The following is a 21,377-nucleotide window of genomic DNA, read 5'->3' on the forward strand; positions in this document are numbered from 1 at the left end:
CGGGCCTGGACATGCGCTGGCTTGAGCAGGGGGACCTTGCGTGTGCTGCAGGATTTTAATCCATGACGGTGTAGTGTATTACTAATGGTTTCCTTTGAGACTGTGGTCCCAGCTCTCTTCAGGTCATTGACCAGGTCCTGCCGTATAGTTCTGGGCTGATCCCTCACCTTCCTCATGATCATTGATGCCCCACGAGGTGAGATCTTGCATGGAGCCCCAGACTGAGGGTGATTGACCGTCATCTTGAACTTATTCCATTTTCTAATAATTGTGCCAACAGTTGTTGCCTTCTCACCAAGCTGCTTGACTATTGTCCTGGAGCTCATCCCAGCCTTGTGCAGAGGTCTACAATTTTATCCCTGATGTCCTTACACAGCTGTCTGGTCTTGGCCATTGTATAGAGGTTGGCGTCTGTTTGATTGAGTGTGTGGACAGGTGTCTTTTATACAGGTAACGAGTTCAAACAGGTGCAGTTAATACAGGTAATGAGTGGAGAACAGGAGGGCTTCTTAAAGAAAAACTAACAGGTCTGTGAGAGATGGCATTCTTACTGGTTGGTAGGTGATCAAATACGTATTGCATGCAATAAAATGCAAATTAATTATTTAAAAATCATACAATGTGATTTTCTGGATTTTCTCACAGTTGAAGTGTACCTATGATAGAAATTACAGACCTCTACAGGCTTTGTAAGTGGGAAAATCGGCAGTGTATCAAATACTTGTTCTCCCCACTGTATGTGTAGTATAGTCTACTGCCAATTAAGCTTGTGCAATACTTTTTTATTACTATAAAAGTAAATAAAGATCTAAATCTGCAAATCCATATAGGTTCATCTACAATAAAGATATATAATGTAATGTACTATTATATTACTATAGTCCTAGCCTATATTACATTAATAGATTATGGAGTTTGTAGATGATACATTGAAGCATGATTTATGTTTTTGTTACTATAAAAGTATTGCCTACAGTACACTCAGAATCAGGCTATTATTCTAAGATGTCTTGAAAGGAAAAAGGGAAATGTTCTAGTGAGCCTGGGTCCTATCCTACAGGAGTAGTATTACAGAATAGTAGCAATATGTCATTCTATCACTTCCATGCTATGTGCCATTCTGTCTCTAGGCTAGTATGATCTCTATTCACTGTTCTTATATGGCCAATGCATTGAATCTTATAAGGGTAAAATGTGTAGTTGAAAGGTAGCGATGCTTGGATAGAAACCTACTCCAAGGCAGAGAAGAAAGGGGACTTAAAATAGTGTCATATAGTGCATGGTATGATGAGATTATTCGGCATGAATGAAAAAGGAAGGTCAAAACCAGGTTATTGAATGCAATAATCTCAGTTACATGCGCCATCAGTATGGAAAATGTACAAGTTAGCAGATTACGTCCTTGTGTGTGTGTGTGTAATGTGGCACACAGACTGCTGGATGCTACAAACTCCCCTGTGGGCTAATAGATTCGAGATGACATGCTCTCCGGTACTGTGCTGAATGTTCACTGAACTTTCTGGCACAAAGGCTGCCTCTAAAGTGGGTTCAACCAAAGGTTAATATAAACAAACAGCAGAAAATGGAGAGCCAAGGATTATTTAATGTTGGGATGACTGACAAATCCTTCATTGCCATTAGCCCCTGGCCTCCACCTATGCCCCTTCCAAAAAAATATAGGGACTTTACAATGTTTTGTTCATGACGTGCTGTATTAAATGCTAGCTGTTGAGGGCCAAATATTCTCCATGCTTCATTGTACAGTTCTAGTTGTATTGTAATGTAGAGAAACTCCCCTCTGTCTTTTGTGTATGATTGGATGTTTGTACACATTCATTGCAGACTAGATTGTTGATGAGAGGCATAGTAAACTGCCAATGAGCTCCCAATACATTTGAGAGGATGATAGCAACATGCCAATGATCAATGTGTCTTATTTTTGTCAGTGTTTATTTTTCTTTCTTAAAAAAAAAGAAACAATATGGTCAAATATATTAACTGTACATTTTTCTCAATGAAATACTGTAGATGTACTGCGGTTTATATTGTGGTTTACTGAAATGATATGCACTGCCCTCTAGTGGTTGTTGTGTTGTATAACTATTGCAGGGTGGCAATAAAGATGATATTAGCTGAAAAGGATGTCTGAAGGTTACATGACTGAAGGTTAGCAAGTAGGCTTATGAGTAGAGCTCTGAATTACAATGTTCTCTAAAATTAATTTAATATTAATGAAATGCTTTGATGTGTTTACCTGCTTTTTAAACTGGTATATGTTGTAAATTGTCATATTATAAATGTCATAAATATTAAAGCCCTAACAAGGAAAGAGTAAACCAAGGATGTGAGCTGTCCCTGCTGGGGTGCTGAAATGTCACTGCCAGAACCGATGTGCAAATTTGGTGATGTTGGCTGTGCATTGTTAACAGTGATTGTCATCTAATTAAACCGTGGCTCGTCACAAGATATGCATTTTATGCTGAGATAAGCATTGGGAGTCTACTGAAGCATTCCCAAGATCAATAAAGATGTTCCCATCTGGATTACAAATTGTTTAAGGGCTACATAGGGCACAGTGGAATTAATTAGGAAGTCGTTCTAATATCCCCCACAAACTTTCTTACTAAGGGGTGGTGGTGGGGGGGGGGCACACCGAGATGGTTTGTTATCAGCTCCCAGTTTACTTTCATGATTGTGTTAGAAGATGTCAATGTGCGATAGAACATGTAAATGTGAAAAGTCATACGCGTTAAAGGCTGAAAATGTATTTTAGCTGCTGTGGTTATTTAAGATGACAAATTATATATTAAGAATGATACTTCCATGGATTTCAAAATAGACATTTTTAATAGAAAATATTTAAAGAGAGATCAAAATAACAGTTAGATTGTCATTACACGGCTATATTCCTGACATGTTTTCTCCTCTCTGCTTTGAAATTAATTTCTGTCAGGTTGCTTCCAAGGCCCCTCTTTTCACCAAAGCCTTCTAAAAACAGGACCATTAACCTGCAGTGAATAGGACCTTTTATGTCCCCGTACAGGGAGAGGCACACGCCATGTCAGATTGATATTCCTGCCGTTTGTGTTATTGTGAGGTATATTCCAATCCGCAGCCCATATACACCTCAAAATAATAGTGTTTTTCTAAGTAAACAGACAAAAACAAAACATGTGGTTTACTCAACGGTATAAAAAGTTGAGCTTGCAGGCAGGCATGCAGGCATGAAGGCATGCAGGCAGTCAGTCTACACAAGACCTCACCAGGCTGAGTGCTCCCTTATCTGTTTATTCCATTCTGTTTCATATACTTTCTATTAGACATAACCTGATATGCCATGTCTTTTCAAAAGGTACAGTAGAATACACACAGCCTTAAACATGAATTATAAGCAATAGCTCTAAATTGTGCAGTGTAGCTACATCTGTGACAGTTGAAGACAGAAATAAAATATGTATTGCTAAAATCCTTCCACATGAAAACTTTACAGAAGAAAGGGTGCATTTGTTCTTGAAACAATATTTTGTATACTGGAATCATGAATAACCAAATACATGTATCTAACAATGTGAGAAATTGTTTTTGAAGTGCAAAGTGCCGGATGCATTGACACTGCTACCAGGGTAGAATTTGAAATGGAACATATTTTTGGAGACGACAATAGTAACTGTGTAAAAACCAAGCGCTGCGTTGTTGATCAGTGATCATAGGACTCAGGCAAGAAGGTCCAGCAGGCACAGCTCACAGCTACTAACCCTCACACATAACATTCTCTCTTACAATCAGGTCATGAGTGACTCATATCTCTTCAGCGTCAGTGCCATATCTATGTTGGCTGGAGGTTGGATCGGTTTTCTCACCATGTTCCAATCCCACACTTACGCTGAACAAAAATATAAAATAAAGATGTAAAGTGTTGATCCCAGAAATGTTCAATGTGTTTATTTTACTAGGCAAGTCAGTTAAGAACAAATTCTTATTTTCAATTATGGCCTTGAAACAGTTGGTTAATTGCAAAGGAGAAACGGGGCAGAACGACAGATTTATACCTTGTCAGCTCAGGGATTTGAACTTGCAACCTTTCAGTAACTAGTCCAATGCTCTAACCACTAGGCTACCCTGCCACCCCTGTGTTGATCCCAGAAATGTTCCACACACAAAAAGATTATTTCGCTAACATTTTTTGCACAAATTTGTTTACTTCCCTGTTTGTGAGCATTTCTCCTTTGCCAAGATAATCCAGCCACCTGACATGTGTGGCATAACAAGAAGCTGATTAAACAGCATGATCATTATACAGGTGCGTCTTGTGCTGGGGACAATACATGTCCACTCTAAAATGTGCAGTTTTGTCACACAACAAAATGTCACAGATGTCTCAAGTTTTGAGGGAGCGTGAAATTATCATGCTGACTGCAGGAATGTCCACCAGAGCTGTTGCCAGATAATTAAATGTTAATTTCTCTACCATAAGCCGCCTCCATTGTAATTTTAGAGAATTTGGCCATATGTTCAACTGGCCTCAAAACCGCAGACCACGTGTAACCACGCCAGCCCAGTCCTCCACATCTGGCTTCTTCACTTGCGTGATCATCTGAAACCAGCCACCTGGAGACCTGGTGAAACTGAGTTTTTCTGTCTGTAATAAGCCCTTTTGTGGGGAAAAAAATCATTGTGATTGGCTGGGCCTGGCTCCCCAGTGGGTGGGCCTATGTCCTCCCAGGCACACCCATGGCTGCGCCCCTGCCCAGTCATGTGAAATCCACAGATTAGGACCTAAGGAAATGATTTCAAAAGACTGATTTACTGTAACTCAGTAAAATTGTTGAAATTGTTGAATGTTGTATTCATATTTTTGTTTAGTATAACATTTTAATATGTCTGTCACTCATTCTCTGAGTTCATGTGAGACAGGTAAAGTTAAAGAGGTGCCAACTCGCAGGCCAAGGCCTGGGTCGGGCTTTGCATGTGCATGGACTATATGGTATCAGATGAGATGGCTGCATTTTGTCTGTTCCCTCTTCTTTTAAAAATCATACAGGCTGATTGTGGTTTGATGCATGGTTATCAAATTAGATGTGTCATCTGTCTATAAAACAGAGAGTGCATTGTCCCTGGACAGTAAGAGATGATCTGTTTTCCATCTTATTTGACAGACATATTCCGTTATTTTACATTAGCGTGACGATGGCTGTGTTATTACAGCTGTTAGGAAATCCTGACAAAAGGGATGAATTCCTACCTCTCTTCACACGTAATTGCTTTTTTAACTGTCTCCTGACAGTATCCATGGAAACATAAAAATGCCATACAGAGGTACTCTTGTTATTGCCCTTCTGAAACGTCCATAAAAATTCTAAAGCAAAAGGAAATATCACTCTCAAGGGCTAATAAGTGTTGATGTGTCAGTAATTTTTTTGCGTCAAGGACAAACCATGGACAACCCAATTATTGTTTGAACAAATAGTCACAAGAATCATAGTGGAATCCTTTTTTTCTTCCCTGTAACAGCCATGGTAGAGAGTACAGTACATCCAGATAATCTATCACAGCAGGCCTCACTCCAGTAACCTGTCACATTAATGTGAGTCCATCTTTACAAGACTGAGGGGCATGCCTCTGTCATGGAATAATACGTCTTCATTCGATGAGGCCACATGATGCAGTATGTAGCGTGGGGTTAGTGTCTTGAAACTAAACATTGTTTAAAAAAAGTATGATGCAGACCACAGTACCACAACAAATAAGGATTTAGTCTAAACCAAAGTATGCCTACTGTACACACTCACATATGGGAAAACACGCATGCACACTCACTGCATTGACAAAGGGTGAGCAGTACAATTTGAGCATACTGTAGCAGCTGAGTATGTCCTTTCCCCAGTCATGTGACTGAGGACCCTGAGGTCCCTCTCCAGAGCCCTTCCTGCCTCAGTGGGGTGAGTGTGCAGGGTGGGGGTTGAGGGTGAGCTGAGGGGCTAGGCTCAGGCCAACTAACTGGAAGTCAAATCAGAGGCACTCAGTTGGCACCTCATGCCTGACTGGCCCCTGACCCTGGGGGTGAGACCTCTGTCTGGGTCACGTACAGTCCTGTAACCCACTTACAACATGATGGGAGACTGTTCCTTTATGATCTGGCATCAAATTCACCTCCAAATAGTTTCACTGTAGAGTCACTGCAGAGATTCAACGCTGAACTTTTTCAAGGTGATTTTAATAAGGCTTGATAATGTGTTTTCTGTAGTGCATTATACAGTTGACCTATTGGGAAATACTCTGGCTTTGAACACAATTGTTGCATTAGCTATTGCTCCATTTCCCATGACAAACTTATTTTGGTTACTACTGTAGTTTAAGAAGTGTTTTGGACAGCTTGCCCTACATTGGCAAATGTGTTCCTGACTCAAGTAGTCTGACTTTAGAGATATTTTTGTTCCTGTGTTTTCTTGGTTGAAACAGGAAAGTTTTCATTCCATCTCTTTCTGCCAGTGTGTTTGATACATCATGTTGCTCTTTGAGAACCTTAAGAACGTTTTTGCTTAGAGCCTTTTTACAGTTACATTTTTACATTGTGCTCAGGTCTTGATGCAAAACTTATTTTGCTCTCGCACAAAATTCTTTGTGTAATGCTATTTGATCCACACACTCATCAGAGTTGACATCTGATGTCTGTGGGGTGTGCTGGGTTGCGCTGCAGACATGATGTGGCGGTAGAGGGAGACTGAGAGCATAACACCTGCTTCCCTCCTAGTGACCCCCCTCCTGTGTGCTGAGAGGCGCCACATTGCCTGGTCACTGCTCCCTGAGCCAACGTCCCCACTCCCCATCCCCCTCTCACCCCCCTCTCGCCTCTCTGCCCTCATGCTGGCCTCCATGCTCCCTCTATCATTCTAGCCTAGAATACTGGCTGACACAACCACAAACAGCACCCAGAACTAACTCCACATCTTTCAGGCCCTACTGAACCTTGTTCTGTTCATTCCCACATTTCTTGAGGATATATTTATATCGGGATATAATTTTTATAGCAGTTAATCTAACAGTGATGTGACCAGATATATGAATGATATAGCACAGACATATAATATTTGTTTTATAAAGACATTCATTGAATCTTACCTTAAATTAAAAGAGATACAAAAAAACTGCACTGCTAGAGTTGTTAATGTGTGCTGTGGGTGAGTCCATCTGCAGAAACCACAGATGGATGTATTTTTGAGCCAAGAAAGACTGTGGCGCTGTAGTTAACGTAGATGAGAAAAGACACAGTAGAACTGTGGTTTCCCCAGTGTGATGGGGTCTATTAGCTCATGGTCATGCTACACAGTATGTCATTTGAGTCTGTTACACTGGCAAACTGCCTAGTTACCCCTGTGCCTTGTTGTGCAGCCGGACCAATTACTTTTGATCTTAAGGGGACATGACATTTGTAGGTTTTGCACTCTGGAATGACTGCACATGTTAAAAGATGCATCATGCCTTTCCCTCACAAATAATTTATTGCGCTGGCCCTCAAAGGTTTACTCTATGAACTTAAAAGAATAAGGTTTTAAAAATAGTTGTACTATTGTCAAATGCCACATTTAAGTGTGAGACATCTGTTTTACAATACATATGCAATACTTATGTAATACAATAAATATATATATATATATATATATATATATATATATATATATATATATATATATATATATATATATATATATATATATATATTAGAAATATTTTACAGATATAATAAGTGTTATGCACTGAGCATGGACTACATCTAAGTATAATAAAATAAATCAAAATGTCAAATCATGTTGAAATTTCAGTTATTTTGATCAGAAACAACTATGGTAATTTGCACAACCAAGCCTGCTACAATAGCCTGCCTGCTACACCGTTCGTTGCATGTGATTTTGTAATTATGCCATTACCAAATACTTCCCATGCACTCTTTGGGCTGCTGCTGGTAGAATGAAACAGAAAATATCACAGGGCAATGCAAATGGCTATTTTGATCTGTCACCAGCCTGCATATTTTCCTCTTGTTTTCCTCGGCTAACTGGTAATGGGTACTATGATGTATTACATGTCATGTTTGCATTATTAGATATGCTGAAAGCCTCAGGTTTAGACCCATTTTATGCTTATTCAGCCATTTGAGTTGACGCCTTTCATATCCAAATTAACACTAGATTGATGAGGATGCAGTCACTAACAGTAAGACTATGGTTCTCTAGATCTGCTGATAAAATATGTTGTTACCTTCTTTTTCTGAAGGACAATATGACACAGGAGAGCTAAATATATGGTGATGTATTATCTTACATTTCTACTTGTATATATTAGATACATTATACATTTGACACATAATAGAGAAAGCAGCAACAAAGGAAAAAAACTTTATTCATATATTTAAAAAAAAAACATTACTGTAGATCCAACGCTGCTCCATTGTATGTTCTGAGATGAACCAACATTATTGACAAACCCATGATCAACAAACCCAGCAAACACTGTACCTAATCAATTAAGGCCTCTATGAGACCTATCAACCAGACCTAATATGCATGACATAATAGAGCCTGTGGACATGTGGAGTGGTGTGCATGTTAAAAGGTCTCGAGATATTGACCAATGGCCAACTTTAAGTCTAGATTGATAAAGAGCATCTTAGACCAGTGTTTTCTCTTCAGTTTACTGTAATGGTATACGCACATGCATAAATACTCATATGAGCTCCATAGTAATTTCTCAGACAACACTGACTGCTTGAGGAAGCAAGTGCCCCCTGGTGGAGGTCTAATGGACCAGAAAAATACATTTTGATCCTTCAAATTGGCTGTACTACCAGAACCAGCCAAAGGCATTTTATGCCAGTTTTAGCATTAATTTGTTTAGCTACAAAATCAAACAGAATCACTTCTTTGAGCTAAAAGGATCTGATATTGATTTTCTTTATAATGCAAACAATGAATCAAAAATTGAAAGGAGAATATGGTTTGCAAACGTTTCCTTCTTGTGTGCAAGGATATCTCAGTGCAGATGCCAAACTGAGAAAGGTATTCAAAAGTGCATGTCACACTTTTGAGTCATAGCATATAGAGACAGTGCTGTCAGGTTGATAGTTCATGAACAGTGTATGAGGATTCAGCATCCCATTTTTCAGATACTAAGAATACCTTTGGAGTGAGTGCGTTATTTGGAAACCTAAAAACAAGTGAAAAGCTTTCTGCAGGACAGGAATAGTTGTGCCTTGCAATCTGCATTCAGGGGTTATTATATCACGAGGACAGTTCCCCTAAACTGAGGATGATGAAATCAAAAGCATAGATGAGTAAGTCATTGCCCCTAAACACAAACAAGCAAATGAGAGGTACATAAACAAATAAACCAGGTCTTTGAGTGGGTGTCCAGCCAGATGGTTTTAATCCTGTGTGTTTCCATGTGGAGGTCACCGAATGAAAGAGAGACAGAGCAAGCATTTAATCCCATCAGCAGAACTGCATTCCCATAATGAGAAATTAATAACATGAGCATGCTTTCAGATTAAACGGAGCAGTTAGGACCATTATATCGCTTTCATCGCTGGCATTAGGGCAGCGGATCAGGATTTTTTTCCCCTTCCTAATCCAGCAAAGTAGGTCAATGTCTATTGAGTATTAGTGCTGTGGCTGTGATCCTGTTGTTTTAGCTCCAGGACAGGGAATTAACCCTTGGGACAGATGAACAGGATAGGGCAGAGGTTGTTGGAAGGGTAAATTGGGGGGTGGGACCTAGGGCACCCCTGGTTCGGGGTGTAAATTTAGGATGAAACTCTTCAAATCCTAACAAGTCCTGACACACAGCCCCAATGCTTTAATGAGGATAGCCACAGTTCCCACCAGCGTCAACCAAATATCTACAGTACAATGACTTGTCACTACGCTCTCCCATTGACCCTTATGCACACTCAGATCAGCAATACAGTAAGCACCACACTGATATGACCAACATTCTCACTGATGGCCCTCCTTTTTCATGACATCATTGTTGAGTGGAGCAACACCAAAGACAGTACAGAATGAAGAAGGCAGAAACTTCTTCTCCAATGGAAATCCTGATAACGCTTGTAGGCGTGTACATAAGATATTGGCTCAGATCTAGGTTATTCCTTTAGATTTCGATTTTTTTCACATCTCTCATTAACTTCTCAAACCCCGGCCTGGTCTGCTTGGTCTACTTCATAAGCGTTCCCAGAAATCTTGTAATGTTGCACCTCTGGGTTTAGAAACTCTGTGGTAACAGGGAATATGCAAGGGTAGGACCTTTCACAGGAAGTAAATGTGTAAGGGAATGTCCCACTGACTATATACAGTATATGTACAGTTTGTGACGGGAAAGAACATTCCATACAATGTATGTCCTTTGGCTCATGTAGCAGATTATTCACTTGGTAAATAGCCTTTTTGGGAATAAACAGATAGAATGAAATGCTTTCTGGTATTACCAGAACTCAGTAAATTTAGAATAGAAGATTTGAACAAGGTCTAGTTCTGTTCTCAGCTCAGTGATCCCATCCCCAGTTGCCCATGAAGGAATAATCAGCCGCCGAGCATAAGGACCATTTAAGATCAATGTCCTTAATAACCACACCCCGGATCTCACACCGAATGAGACGATGAGGGGGAGTCACAGGTCACGCCAGATTAGTGCAGCTTGTTTTGCTTGGCTGACTGAAGCCCCCACGTCTCACACCCCACCAGTGTCACGCTGCCTCCCCCTTCTCCTGTGAAATCTACTGTATTTTGGCACTCAAAGAAATGAGTGACAGGAGGAAGAAACACGCTGCTATTCTTACATTGGTATGTTCATTGCATATAATAGGACAGTTTTGCCAATTATTTAAAGGGAAAAAAATCAGCACACAAAGAACACATTTTAGTTATGAGAATGTGTTGTCAATGTAGGAATGGTAAAGTCTGATCTTAGACTCCCTGCCATGAGAGAATTCAGTGGGTTAAGAACCATTGACCATTCACATCTCACTGCTGACCATGGATGACAGCTTTTTGGAGGAGCATGGGTGGAAGCAGTGGGGCTTAGATGACTCTCCTACGTCTGCTTCTGCCTTTCTTAGAACCCAAAGCTAGTGGCGATGGCTCCAAAGCAATCTATGATGCCATTAAAAGTGACAGCAGCTACTCTGTTTGGCCTTGTGCACACGGTCTGTACATCCCCCTGTAACCTCTTAAAGGTGCAGGTCACTGTTTCCTCTCCATTCATTTAGAGACATACCATAGAGATAGATAGAGGACTCTAGTGCCCAAAAGCCCATTTTAGCATGGACTTTCACCATTTGAAGTAATCAACTGGGTGGGACATACTATGGGTTAAGGAAGGATCACATAATTCCATCCAGGTCACCAGGAGGGATCAGTCAATTAATTACACTAGTGAGCAAGCTTTCCATAACTGCAGGTGGCAGTAAATTGCCAATCTTAGCTGTTATACTTGTTCAAAGAACACACTCCAGGTGGTAGTATGCACCCTTTCAGTTTCTTTGCCAATTCATAGAAGTAATACAAAAATAAAATATACTACTTCAAAATGAAGATGGCATCAATGGTGCTGCCCGTGCTCTCACAGACGCCATAATGGGACCTGGTCAAAGTGGAAGTCCCATATACTACATAGTTGGCCTAGTTCATTCAAATCTGGTAAGTGAGTTCAAGCGCAATAAAGGGTAAAATGCCATGAACTACCGCCTGCAGTAACTGTAGTGAAAGTTGGCTGGGTTGAATCCCTGGTGAGTTGGGATGTGCAGAACATTGTGACCCTAAATATATCAGTTTGGCACATTTAGCCAACTGTCTGTTTACACACCACATAGAGACACTGGAGAGAAAGAGAGTGAGAGAGTGGGAGAGAAAGACTAGAGAGAGAGAGAGAGACTAGAGCGAGTGAGAGAGGAGAGAGAGAAAGTGGGAGAGAGACTAGAGGGAGAGACGAGAGTGGGAGAGAAAGATGAAAGAGAGTGGGAGAGAGAGAGAGATGAAGAGACAAAGAGAGTCATCTCTTTTTTCTCCTATCAAAAGACAATGCTACTTCAGCACTTCTTCAGTACATCCTCTGTAGCAGTTGGCATTACTGATACACAATACAACCCTCATGACTCACCAATCACATGCAATGTGTTTACTACTGATTGTTAAAACCTCTCTGGGATATGTGGGACTGTTTGCCTCTCACCTCGCCAACAGCCAGTGAAAGTGCAGGGCGCCATATTCAAAACAACAAAAATCTCATAATTAAAATTCCTCAAGCATACAAGTATTTGTATGCTTGAGGAATTTTAATTATGAGATTTTTGTTGTTTTGAATATGGCGCCCTGCACTTTCACAGGTTGTATTTTACACCATTTTAAAGATAATCTTCTCGTTAATCCAGCCACAGTGTCTGATTTCAAAAATGCTTTACAGCGAAAGCTCCACAAACGATTATGTTAGGTCACCACCAAGTCACAGAAAAACCCAGCCATTTTTCCAGCCAAAGAGAGGAGTCACAAAAAGCACAAATAGAGATAAAATTAATCACTAACCTTTGATGATCTTCATCAGATGACACTCATAGGACTTGTTACACAATACATGTATGTTTTGTTCACTGAAGTGCATATTTTTATCTAAAAAAAAACTAATTTTACATTGGAGTGTTACGTTCAGTAGTTCTAAAACATCCAGTGATTTTGCAGAGCCCCATCAATTTACAGCAATACTGTAATACATAGTGATATACATGGAATTAGAGATATACTTCTCCTTAATGCAACCACTGTGTCAGATTTTTTTTTAAATACGGAAAAAGCAAACCATGCAATAATCTGAGTACAGCTTTCAAACAACAAAGCAGCCAAAAAGATACCCGCCATATTGTGTAGTCAACATTAGTCAGAAATAGCATAATAAATATTCACTTACCTTTGATGATCTTCATCATAATGCACTCCCAGGAATCCCAGTTCCACAATAAATGTTTGATTTGTTCGATAAAGTTCATAGTTTATGTCCAAATAGCTTCTTTTGTTAGGGCGTTTGGTAAACAAATCCAAACGCGCGTTCAGGTCCAGCCGAACATCGGATGAAAAGTTCTAAGTATAGACTCAATTTTTAGGATGTTTTAAACATAAATCTTCAATAATGTTCCAACCGGAGAATTCCTATGTCTGTAGAAAAGCAATGGAACGAGAGCTAACTCTCTCGTGACCGCGCGTCAGAGCCTGTGGCACTCTGCCAGACACCTGGCTCAATCCCCTCTCATTCGTCCCCACTTCACAGTAGAAGCCTCAAATAACATTCTAAAGACTGTTGACATATAGTGGAAGCCTTAGGAAGTGCATTATGACCCCATTTACACTGTATATTGGAATGGCAAAGAGTTGAAAAACTACAAACCTCAGATTTCCCACTTCCTGGTTGGATTTTTCTCAGGTTTTCGCCTGCCATATGAGTTCTGTTATACTCACAGACATCATTCAAACATTTTTAGAAACAGAGTGTTTTCTATCCAATACCACGAATAATATGCATATATTAGCATCTGGGACTGAGTAGCAGGATGGGCACCTTAGTCATCAAATCTACTCAATACTGGCCCCCTGTCACCAAGAAGTTAAGGAGATGTATTTAGAAACACTTCTTGCTGTGTTGATTATTCAAACTACCCCAGCATTTGACTATTATTCTTAATAATAATGTTACTTCCTTACACAGGGTTATGATCAAAGCAGGCATATATGTCAATGGTTTTTCAGATCCAACTGTGTACAGCTGAATGGTTATGCTAATGCTAAAAGCTACCATGATTTATGCATTAAAGGGGCAGACTGGCATGTGTTAACTGCAGGAGAGGATTTGGTGCTTGTAATGATCCATACACAGATGACTTGTATCAGGCAGTAGTTTTGTATGTTGAAGCATTGTAAAGGTTGTATATTAATATAATATATTGATTGCTTAGACCTAAATGACGGAATACTGAAAGGGTGGATGATGACCATTTAAGGTATGAAACCAAATGGACCAGAGCAATGTGAGATCAAAACATTTTCTAAAATACCATTTGTAACCAATGATACTGTAAAATAGTCCCATCTTGGTCCTGCACACACAAAAAAAGTAATGTCTTAGTTCTCACAACTCTTCAATAACCTCTGTTTTTCTTCAGCATCAGATATGGTAATAATTCATTGGCTCCATGGTACTATGATTATCCGTCATCAGAAATGTAGTTACTGCAACATGATTACATTGCCGCAGTGTTTTCCAACATGTCACAGACTCATGGGGGTGGTGATATATTGTAGACTTGTGTATACAAAAGATTAGTTGTGTTTGCAACTTGAACAGTTGAAAGCATATACAGTGTGTCTCCTATCGTCTAGCTTTGCATTATAGAGATGTCAGGATTTTGTTGACAGTTGAGAGTGGATGATTGGCAACCCAATTGGTTTTCAGGGATGTACAGAAAGAGAGACTCTGGAAACAGAATAAGGCCACTGGGTGATCCTAAACGTTAAGCTTTTAAATCCCCTCATAAAGTTGGCTTTCTTAGACTTATAATCTCACAAGAGTTACAACTTTCAGGAGCATACTGCATAGGCGCGACAGGCCCTTCAGTATTGTTTAATATTTGGTTTTTCAGTATATACCTCTCTTTTACAGTATATTCCAAAATATTCCACAACCACTAGAGAACAAACCTCTGGATATGTGCTGGTCCAAATACACAAACCCTGATAGGCCAAATAGATTTTGGAGAATGTCAACAATGTATTACATTTAAAACTCAGCCAGGTTAAATAAACAGTGACCTAAAGTTCAATGTTTGTTATCCGTTTTATTCTCTTGTATTTCTATGGAATTTCCCCCAATCTCATTTTATAGGCGAAAAACCATCCAGATTCTGCCGAACGTGAAGAAAAACTAGCCCCTTAGGATGAGCAGGTTTGAAGGAAGTTTCCTCAGAAACAATTGAGTAAGGCTGGCTCATGGGAATTGTTGAAAGTTAATTACTCTACTGGTTAAGTGTTAGGCTACTCAGGTCAATGACCTCAACCTCAGATAATCTGACCAGGCCCTTCTTTACAGAGTGCAGTGGGTGACAGACAACACCACAACAGATACCATACACACTAATCGGATATGAACATCACTTATTTGCAAACCTGTTGATGGTTATGAGAGTATTTATTAAGTTAGATTCTATTAGCAAAGGACATTTCTGTCACATTGACTGATACATCTCCACTGTAACAGAGAGAAGGAGTCATTCAGAAATTACAGAGAGTGGAACGCAGTTGAGCACGCTGTCATGGCATGCTGAATCACCTGTTAAATTGGGACAGGAGTACTGTAGATACTAATCAGAGGAGTTGGTGGGGCACCATGACACTACACATCTTCACTCCTCAACCTGTAGAGGGCAGCGAAGACACATGGCACAGCCTGAACCATACAGTCCTCTGCTCTGCTCCCTTCCGCGTGCCCTGTGCTGTGCACAACATCTCACTCTGTGCTAATGTTACAGCAATGCTTATAGAAATTATAAAATGCTAAGATATTCATGCCATCAAAACATTTAGCTTCAAAGCCAGGAGTGTTGTCTGCAACAATGCATTTATTTTGGGGGTCAAAATAGTATGTCAGGTAATTAAATTAATCACTTTTCATTTAGAATTTGCTGTAATAACAGTAATACTTATTTCAATAACTAATTAATTTGAATTATTTGAAATATTTTCTCCTAAAATGTACTTTCACACTTTTACACTCCATCCTCTGTTGATGGTGATTAAAGCTGCATTACATTAAGCTGACAGAGACTTTTTGTATTATTGCTTTTTTGGAGTGTTTTTTTTTTTTTACATTTAAAGTCCACATATTTCACAAATACTAAAGTAAGATAAAACTGAGTTAAAATAAAGAAGGGGGAAAGAGAAACTGACCGTATTTAAAGAATTCTCGCAGCTCAATTTAAATTCTCAAAGCTCAAGCCCAACCAAATCTTTCAATGCCAATGCTACTCTCTGTCTTTCGAATCCATCTCTCTCCCTCTCTCTATTCCTCTATTACTGTCTCACAAACACGCAAGCACACACCCAGCTTTATTTTTGTGAAATTTCAGGACATTTTGAGGGGTGACGTTTTTTGACCATTAAATCCTATTTTCCCTAACCCCTAACCCTATCCCCACCGCTAACCCTTAACCTTAACTCTAACTTTAACCACAAAAACCCTATCCCTTAACCTAACCCTAACCTTAACCTTAACCCTAACCATAACCCCAAAACCCTAAACCTAACCCTTAAACTTAAAATAGCATTTGAACAAATTCAGGACATGAAAAACGTCCTGACTTTTCAAAAAAGTTATTGTTTTCCTATCTTGTCAGGACATTCGTGTGAATTGTTAGAACATTGGGGTCCTGATAAGGTAGGAAAACAAGTACACACACACATACACACACAGACACACACACACTTAAGACACCTTGTGTGTACAGAACTCTTTGTTTAGACTACATTGAGGTTATCAGCTCACTGTATACGTACACACACAGATGCTGTGCCACTGTGACGCACTGCTCGCTGCTTGGTCACTTGTATCAGATGATCATTGCCATGTCACTCAGGGACAGAAGGTCCAGGGATCAAATCCTCCTTGGCACTTCAGACACACTGAGCCCAGATTCCCATCCAGCATAATGTGCAGGATTAGTGGCATATTAACAGGACATGGGCCTAATTGTTTCCTGGCTGTTTGTACATGCTGTAGATGAAGTGAGCAAGTCTACTGGGCTGGCTGGAAGCATATACTGTATGTGGCGCTAAAACCATTAGCATCATACCATGTCTCTATCACAAACTAGTAATACAGATACTTGTTGAGCAAGCGCTTGCCTTCCTGTGATTCATCTTTACAGCGTGTTGAATGCTCATGTACATGTGTCACCTCTAGGTACAAAAATCAGTCCTGCTGTGTTTCTGATTGCAATGGTATCTTTTATATCCAGGGAGAGCATCCACTGCCATTGTCTATAGGTTGTTCTGTGTAATGACACCCACTTTCATCACACTTGTGGTCAGGTTCTTCTCCATTCATCTTACACAATAGGCTATTATTGTGAAGTGGAAACGTCTAGGAGCAACAACGGCTCAGCCACAAAGTGGTAGGCCTCACAAGCTCACAGAACGGGACCACCGAGTGTTGAAGTGCGAAGTAGCTTGTAAAAATCGCCTGTCCTCGGTTCCAACACTCACTACCGGGTTTCAAACTGCCTCTGGAAGCAACCTCAGCACAAGATTTGTTCGTCGGGAGCTTCATGAAATGGGTTTCCATGGCCGAGCAGTCACACACAAGCCTAAAATCACCATGCGCAATGCCAAGCGTCGGCTGGGGTGGTGTAAAGCTTACCGCCATTGGACTCTGGAGCAGTGAAAACACGTTCTCTGAAGTGATGAATCATGCTTCACCATCTGGCAGTCCAACGGACAAATCTGGGTTTGACAGATGCCAGGAGAACGCTACCTGCTCCAATGCATAGTGCCAACTGTAAAGTCTGGTGGAGGAGGAATAGTGGTCTGAGGCTTTTTATGGTTCGGGCTAGGCCCCTTAGTTCCAGTGAAGGGAAATCTTGACACTACAGCTGACAATGACATTCTAGATTATTATTTGCTTCCAACTTTGCGGCAATATTTTTCTGAAGGCCCTTTCCTGTTTCAGCATGACAATGCCCCCGTGCACAAAGCAAGGTCCATACAGAAACGGTTTGTGAGATTGGTGTGAAAGAACTTCACTGGCCTGCACAGAGCCCTGACCTCAACCCCGTTGAACACCTTTGGGATGAATTGTAACGCCGACTTCGAGCCAGGTCTTATCACCCAACATCAGTGCCTCACTAATGCTCTAGTGGATGAATGGAAGCAACTCCCCGCAGCAATGTTCCAACATCTAGTGGAAAGCCTTCCTAGGAGGCTGTTATAGCGACAAAGGGAGGACCAACACCATATTAATGCCCATGATTTTGGAATGAGATGTTCGACATGCAGGTGTCCACATACTTTTGGTGGTGTTGTGTATATTAACCTGACAGTCAGCACTTTGGAGAGAGGGTTGTTGTGTCACATAATGAGCTGTTAAGAGTAGAAGATAGGAGACAGGCTTAGGTCATCATGGCAATCCTCCAAGCACCTTTTAAACAGGGTTTGGTAATTGATCAACAACAGCGCCTGTTATTTATATTTTATGTCCATGGCAAAAAGGCATTCTGCATAATTACTCTACTGTCTTTTAGTATCTACAAAATGTGCACATTCAGTACTATTGTAAAGCACACCAGTATATCATATTAAGTCATAAATAACGTGCCAATGGAATTAATTAGTTGTATAAGCAGCCCCCCCCCCCCCACACACACACAGTGTTTTACATTTAACTATGTCAGCAATTATTTATGCACACCTTAAACATGCATTTTTCAGGTGGCCACTTTTTTTTCTGAGCGATTATCTAGAAAATCACATGTAGATTTGAAGTAGGAGGCAGATTTTAGGCTTATCGTAGCATACATAGTTTTTTTTTGTTTTTTTTTTTTATTCTCAGTTTGCTATGTATGGCCAAGAAAGAGCCACTGGTCCCAATATTTCTCACATATCTTGTATAATGCAGGTCTTATAATAAACAATATTGACTAGTAATATGTACTGTTTCAATAAAATCATGACTATTGAGAGCATGAAATATGTTGAATCAACATAGATGACTTAAGCCATTTTTTTCCTTTACAATATTCTTAATACGTGTTATGTCATCCTTGTGACCAAGCACAGAGCCCCCGAGTGTTTACTGTGTAGTACTGGGCACATCTACAATTACACAATTCAAGTGTCATTGTAACACTGGGAATCCATACCATCACCATTTGCAATCCTCCATCAATATTTACTGCTACTTCAAAATGAGGGAAACCATTTTCCCGCAGTATTTTTTTTTGTTCTGTGCATATTGGGCCCATCGTACTGCCTGCTGAAAGACAGAGGTGGTAATACCAGGTAGAAACAATAGTGTGAATAATGATTGTGCATTTTCCTTTAGTATTATAATTTATAACTACTCAAAGTAAAATGGGAAGTACTGTGAATTGGAACAAAGTCATGACTGTAAACACCTTATAAAAGAAGTATCTTCTGTCTTGGCTTCTGTCTTACAGCAGTGCACCAGACCTTGGTCAATTACATACATACCAGTTTGTAATACTTCCAAATACTTGAGGTGCACTTGATTTTAGCATTCCTGGCAATGGAACTAATGGAATGGTCCCAAAAGTGCAATCCCATAGATATACTATACAAAATAGTCAGCAATCTATTTTGCAACTCTGTATCTAGAATTGCCTAGTTTTCCCAGCCCTCCATACATCAGAATCTCCTCTGACTAGATTTTGCACATGTGCTAACAAGCTCACGGTTTGTAGGGTTATGGAGGCATACACTGACATCATGTATCAGATTAATAGATCTGAATCAAATGCATTTTTTTTAAACATACAAAATGTTTGTAGGTCTTACATTTTCTGTCTTTTGTCTGGTTTTTCCCATCTCTTTTTTAATAAATAAGAGATGTAGTCTTTGATGGCTGCTCAACACAGAAAGAGCTGTCTTCAGCTGCAACCTCTCCTCACCAGAGCCTGGAACATGACACATGTCAGCCTATGATAAATGGCGCAGTCTCAGTAATTTCACCAGGAATGCCCTTGAGATGCCCAAGACCCTGATCGCAAATGTTATTGTTGAATTAAACCATAAAAAGAAATCCTTTCCCCCCTTGACATGATAGAAAACACACCAAAAAAGAAAAAGATAATAACATATTTTTTTCTTCCTTTCTCAGCATTAGGTTTATTGCTGGAGTGTGTAACAGGAAGAGTGATAGTGTGTGTAGGTGTCTGTTTGTGTGTTTAACACAATTATGTATTTCATTAGAATTATTGGTTTAACGGTTGTAGCTTTCCTTTTGATTACTGGTAAATGGAACATTTTTAAAAGTGCACTATGCAGAAATCATTCTGCCATTTCCTGTTTTCTAAAATTCTAATAGTTCACCAATTTCAGTTTATGTGAAAAAACAAGCAAGTATAGTGTTGAGAATTATTGTACAATCCAAACCACTGTGAAATATTTTTTCCATAACCAAAATATTGTACAAAACCGAAAGTAAAAGAACGGGAAGTATAGAAACAACACACAGAGTAGATCTATTGCTTCTTAGACTTGCTTTTAATGAGAATGACAGATCTATAACTCACATTCTATGTGAATGTGGTCAGGTTGCCCAAAAACTTTGCAGCTTTAAAACTTTGCAGCTGAAGTACCCTTCCTCAGGGTACTTCAGTCTAGTTCAGTTTGGTGCAAAGAATATCATTGTCTATGCATTCTGTTATAACACTGTTTAACCAAAACAATTGCATTTGATATGCCCCCTCATATGCTTCTTATATTCTTTCTCATATTTCATCTTCAACTAATGTTTTACTGTATTTTTTTAAAGAGAATCTATTGAACTGTGAATGTTGATTCAAGTGCCTTTGTGTTCAAGAGGAATTGCCTATTGAAATGTTGTTAGTGATAAACCATGGGCTATCCCTCATGGCGGCAGCCCAGTCATAATGATAACACTTTTTTTTTACACATTTTTTTATCACCAGTGGTTTACTTAATGGAACATACCTCACATTCCCATTTGTGGTGATTTGCCAGGCAATTATTCCAAAAACTACAGCTAAACTATCCTCTGTGCTATCCCTTCAGTCCTTTGACAAATAGAACTGTGGAATATTTTTAATTGGGAGGGAAGACACTGCAGATGTATTAGGGCTGGGATGGAAAACGGATGAGGCCGTCAAGCGGCGCGGCAGGGAGCAGCGGAGCTCAGTCCCACATCGCCCAGCCCTATCCATAATGCCACGAGTGTGCCACATGCCTCCGCTGTCATCCACACAGTTCCACAGATGCCCCCAGGGGACAGAAGAAGACCTCCCTGTCCAACACTAGGGTTCAACCTCTCATTGGCACAGCTTGGCTTTTCCCCATTTAGAGAACCTTTACAGCCACAAGGACTTGTCATACTGAGCTTACAAAAACAATCCTCCACTCATACTGCTGACTTCCACTACAAGCAATAGAGACCAATCTAGAGACCAATGATACACCAACCTAAGACCACACATCCAATGGACAGAGAACAACATGCTAATTTAGTAGACACAGAATGTTTGTACCAAGCTCTGCATTGGTCATTTCTCATAAGCAGGAGACAGTGCTCCGGATCCGAAGTTGGTCAAAGAGGTC

This window comes from Oncorhynchus masou, chromosome 22, assembly GCF_036934945.1.
Source record: "Oncorhynchus masou masou isolate Uvic2021 chromosome 22, UVic_Omas_1.1, whole genome shotgun sequence".
In the NCBI taxonomy this organism is placed as follows: Eukaryota; Metazoa; Chordata; class Actinopteri; order Salmoniformes; family Salmonidae; genus Oncorhynchus; species Oncorhynchus masou.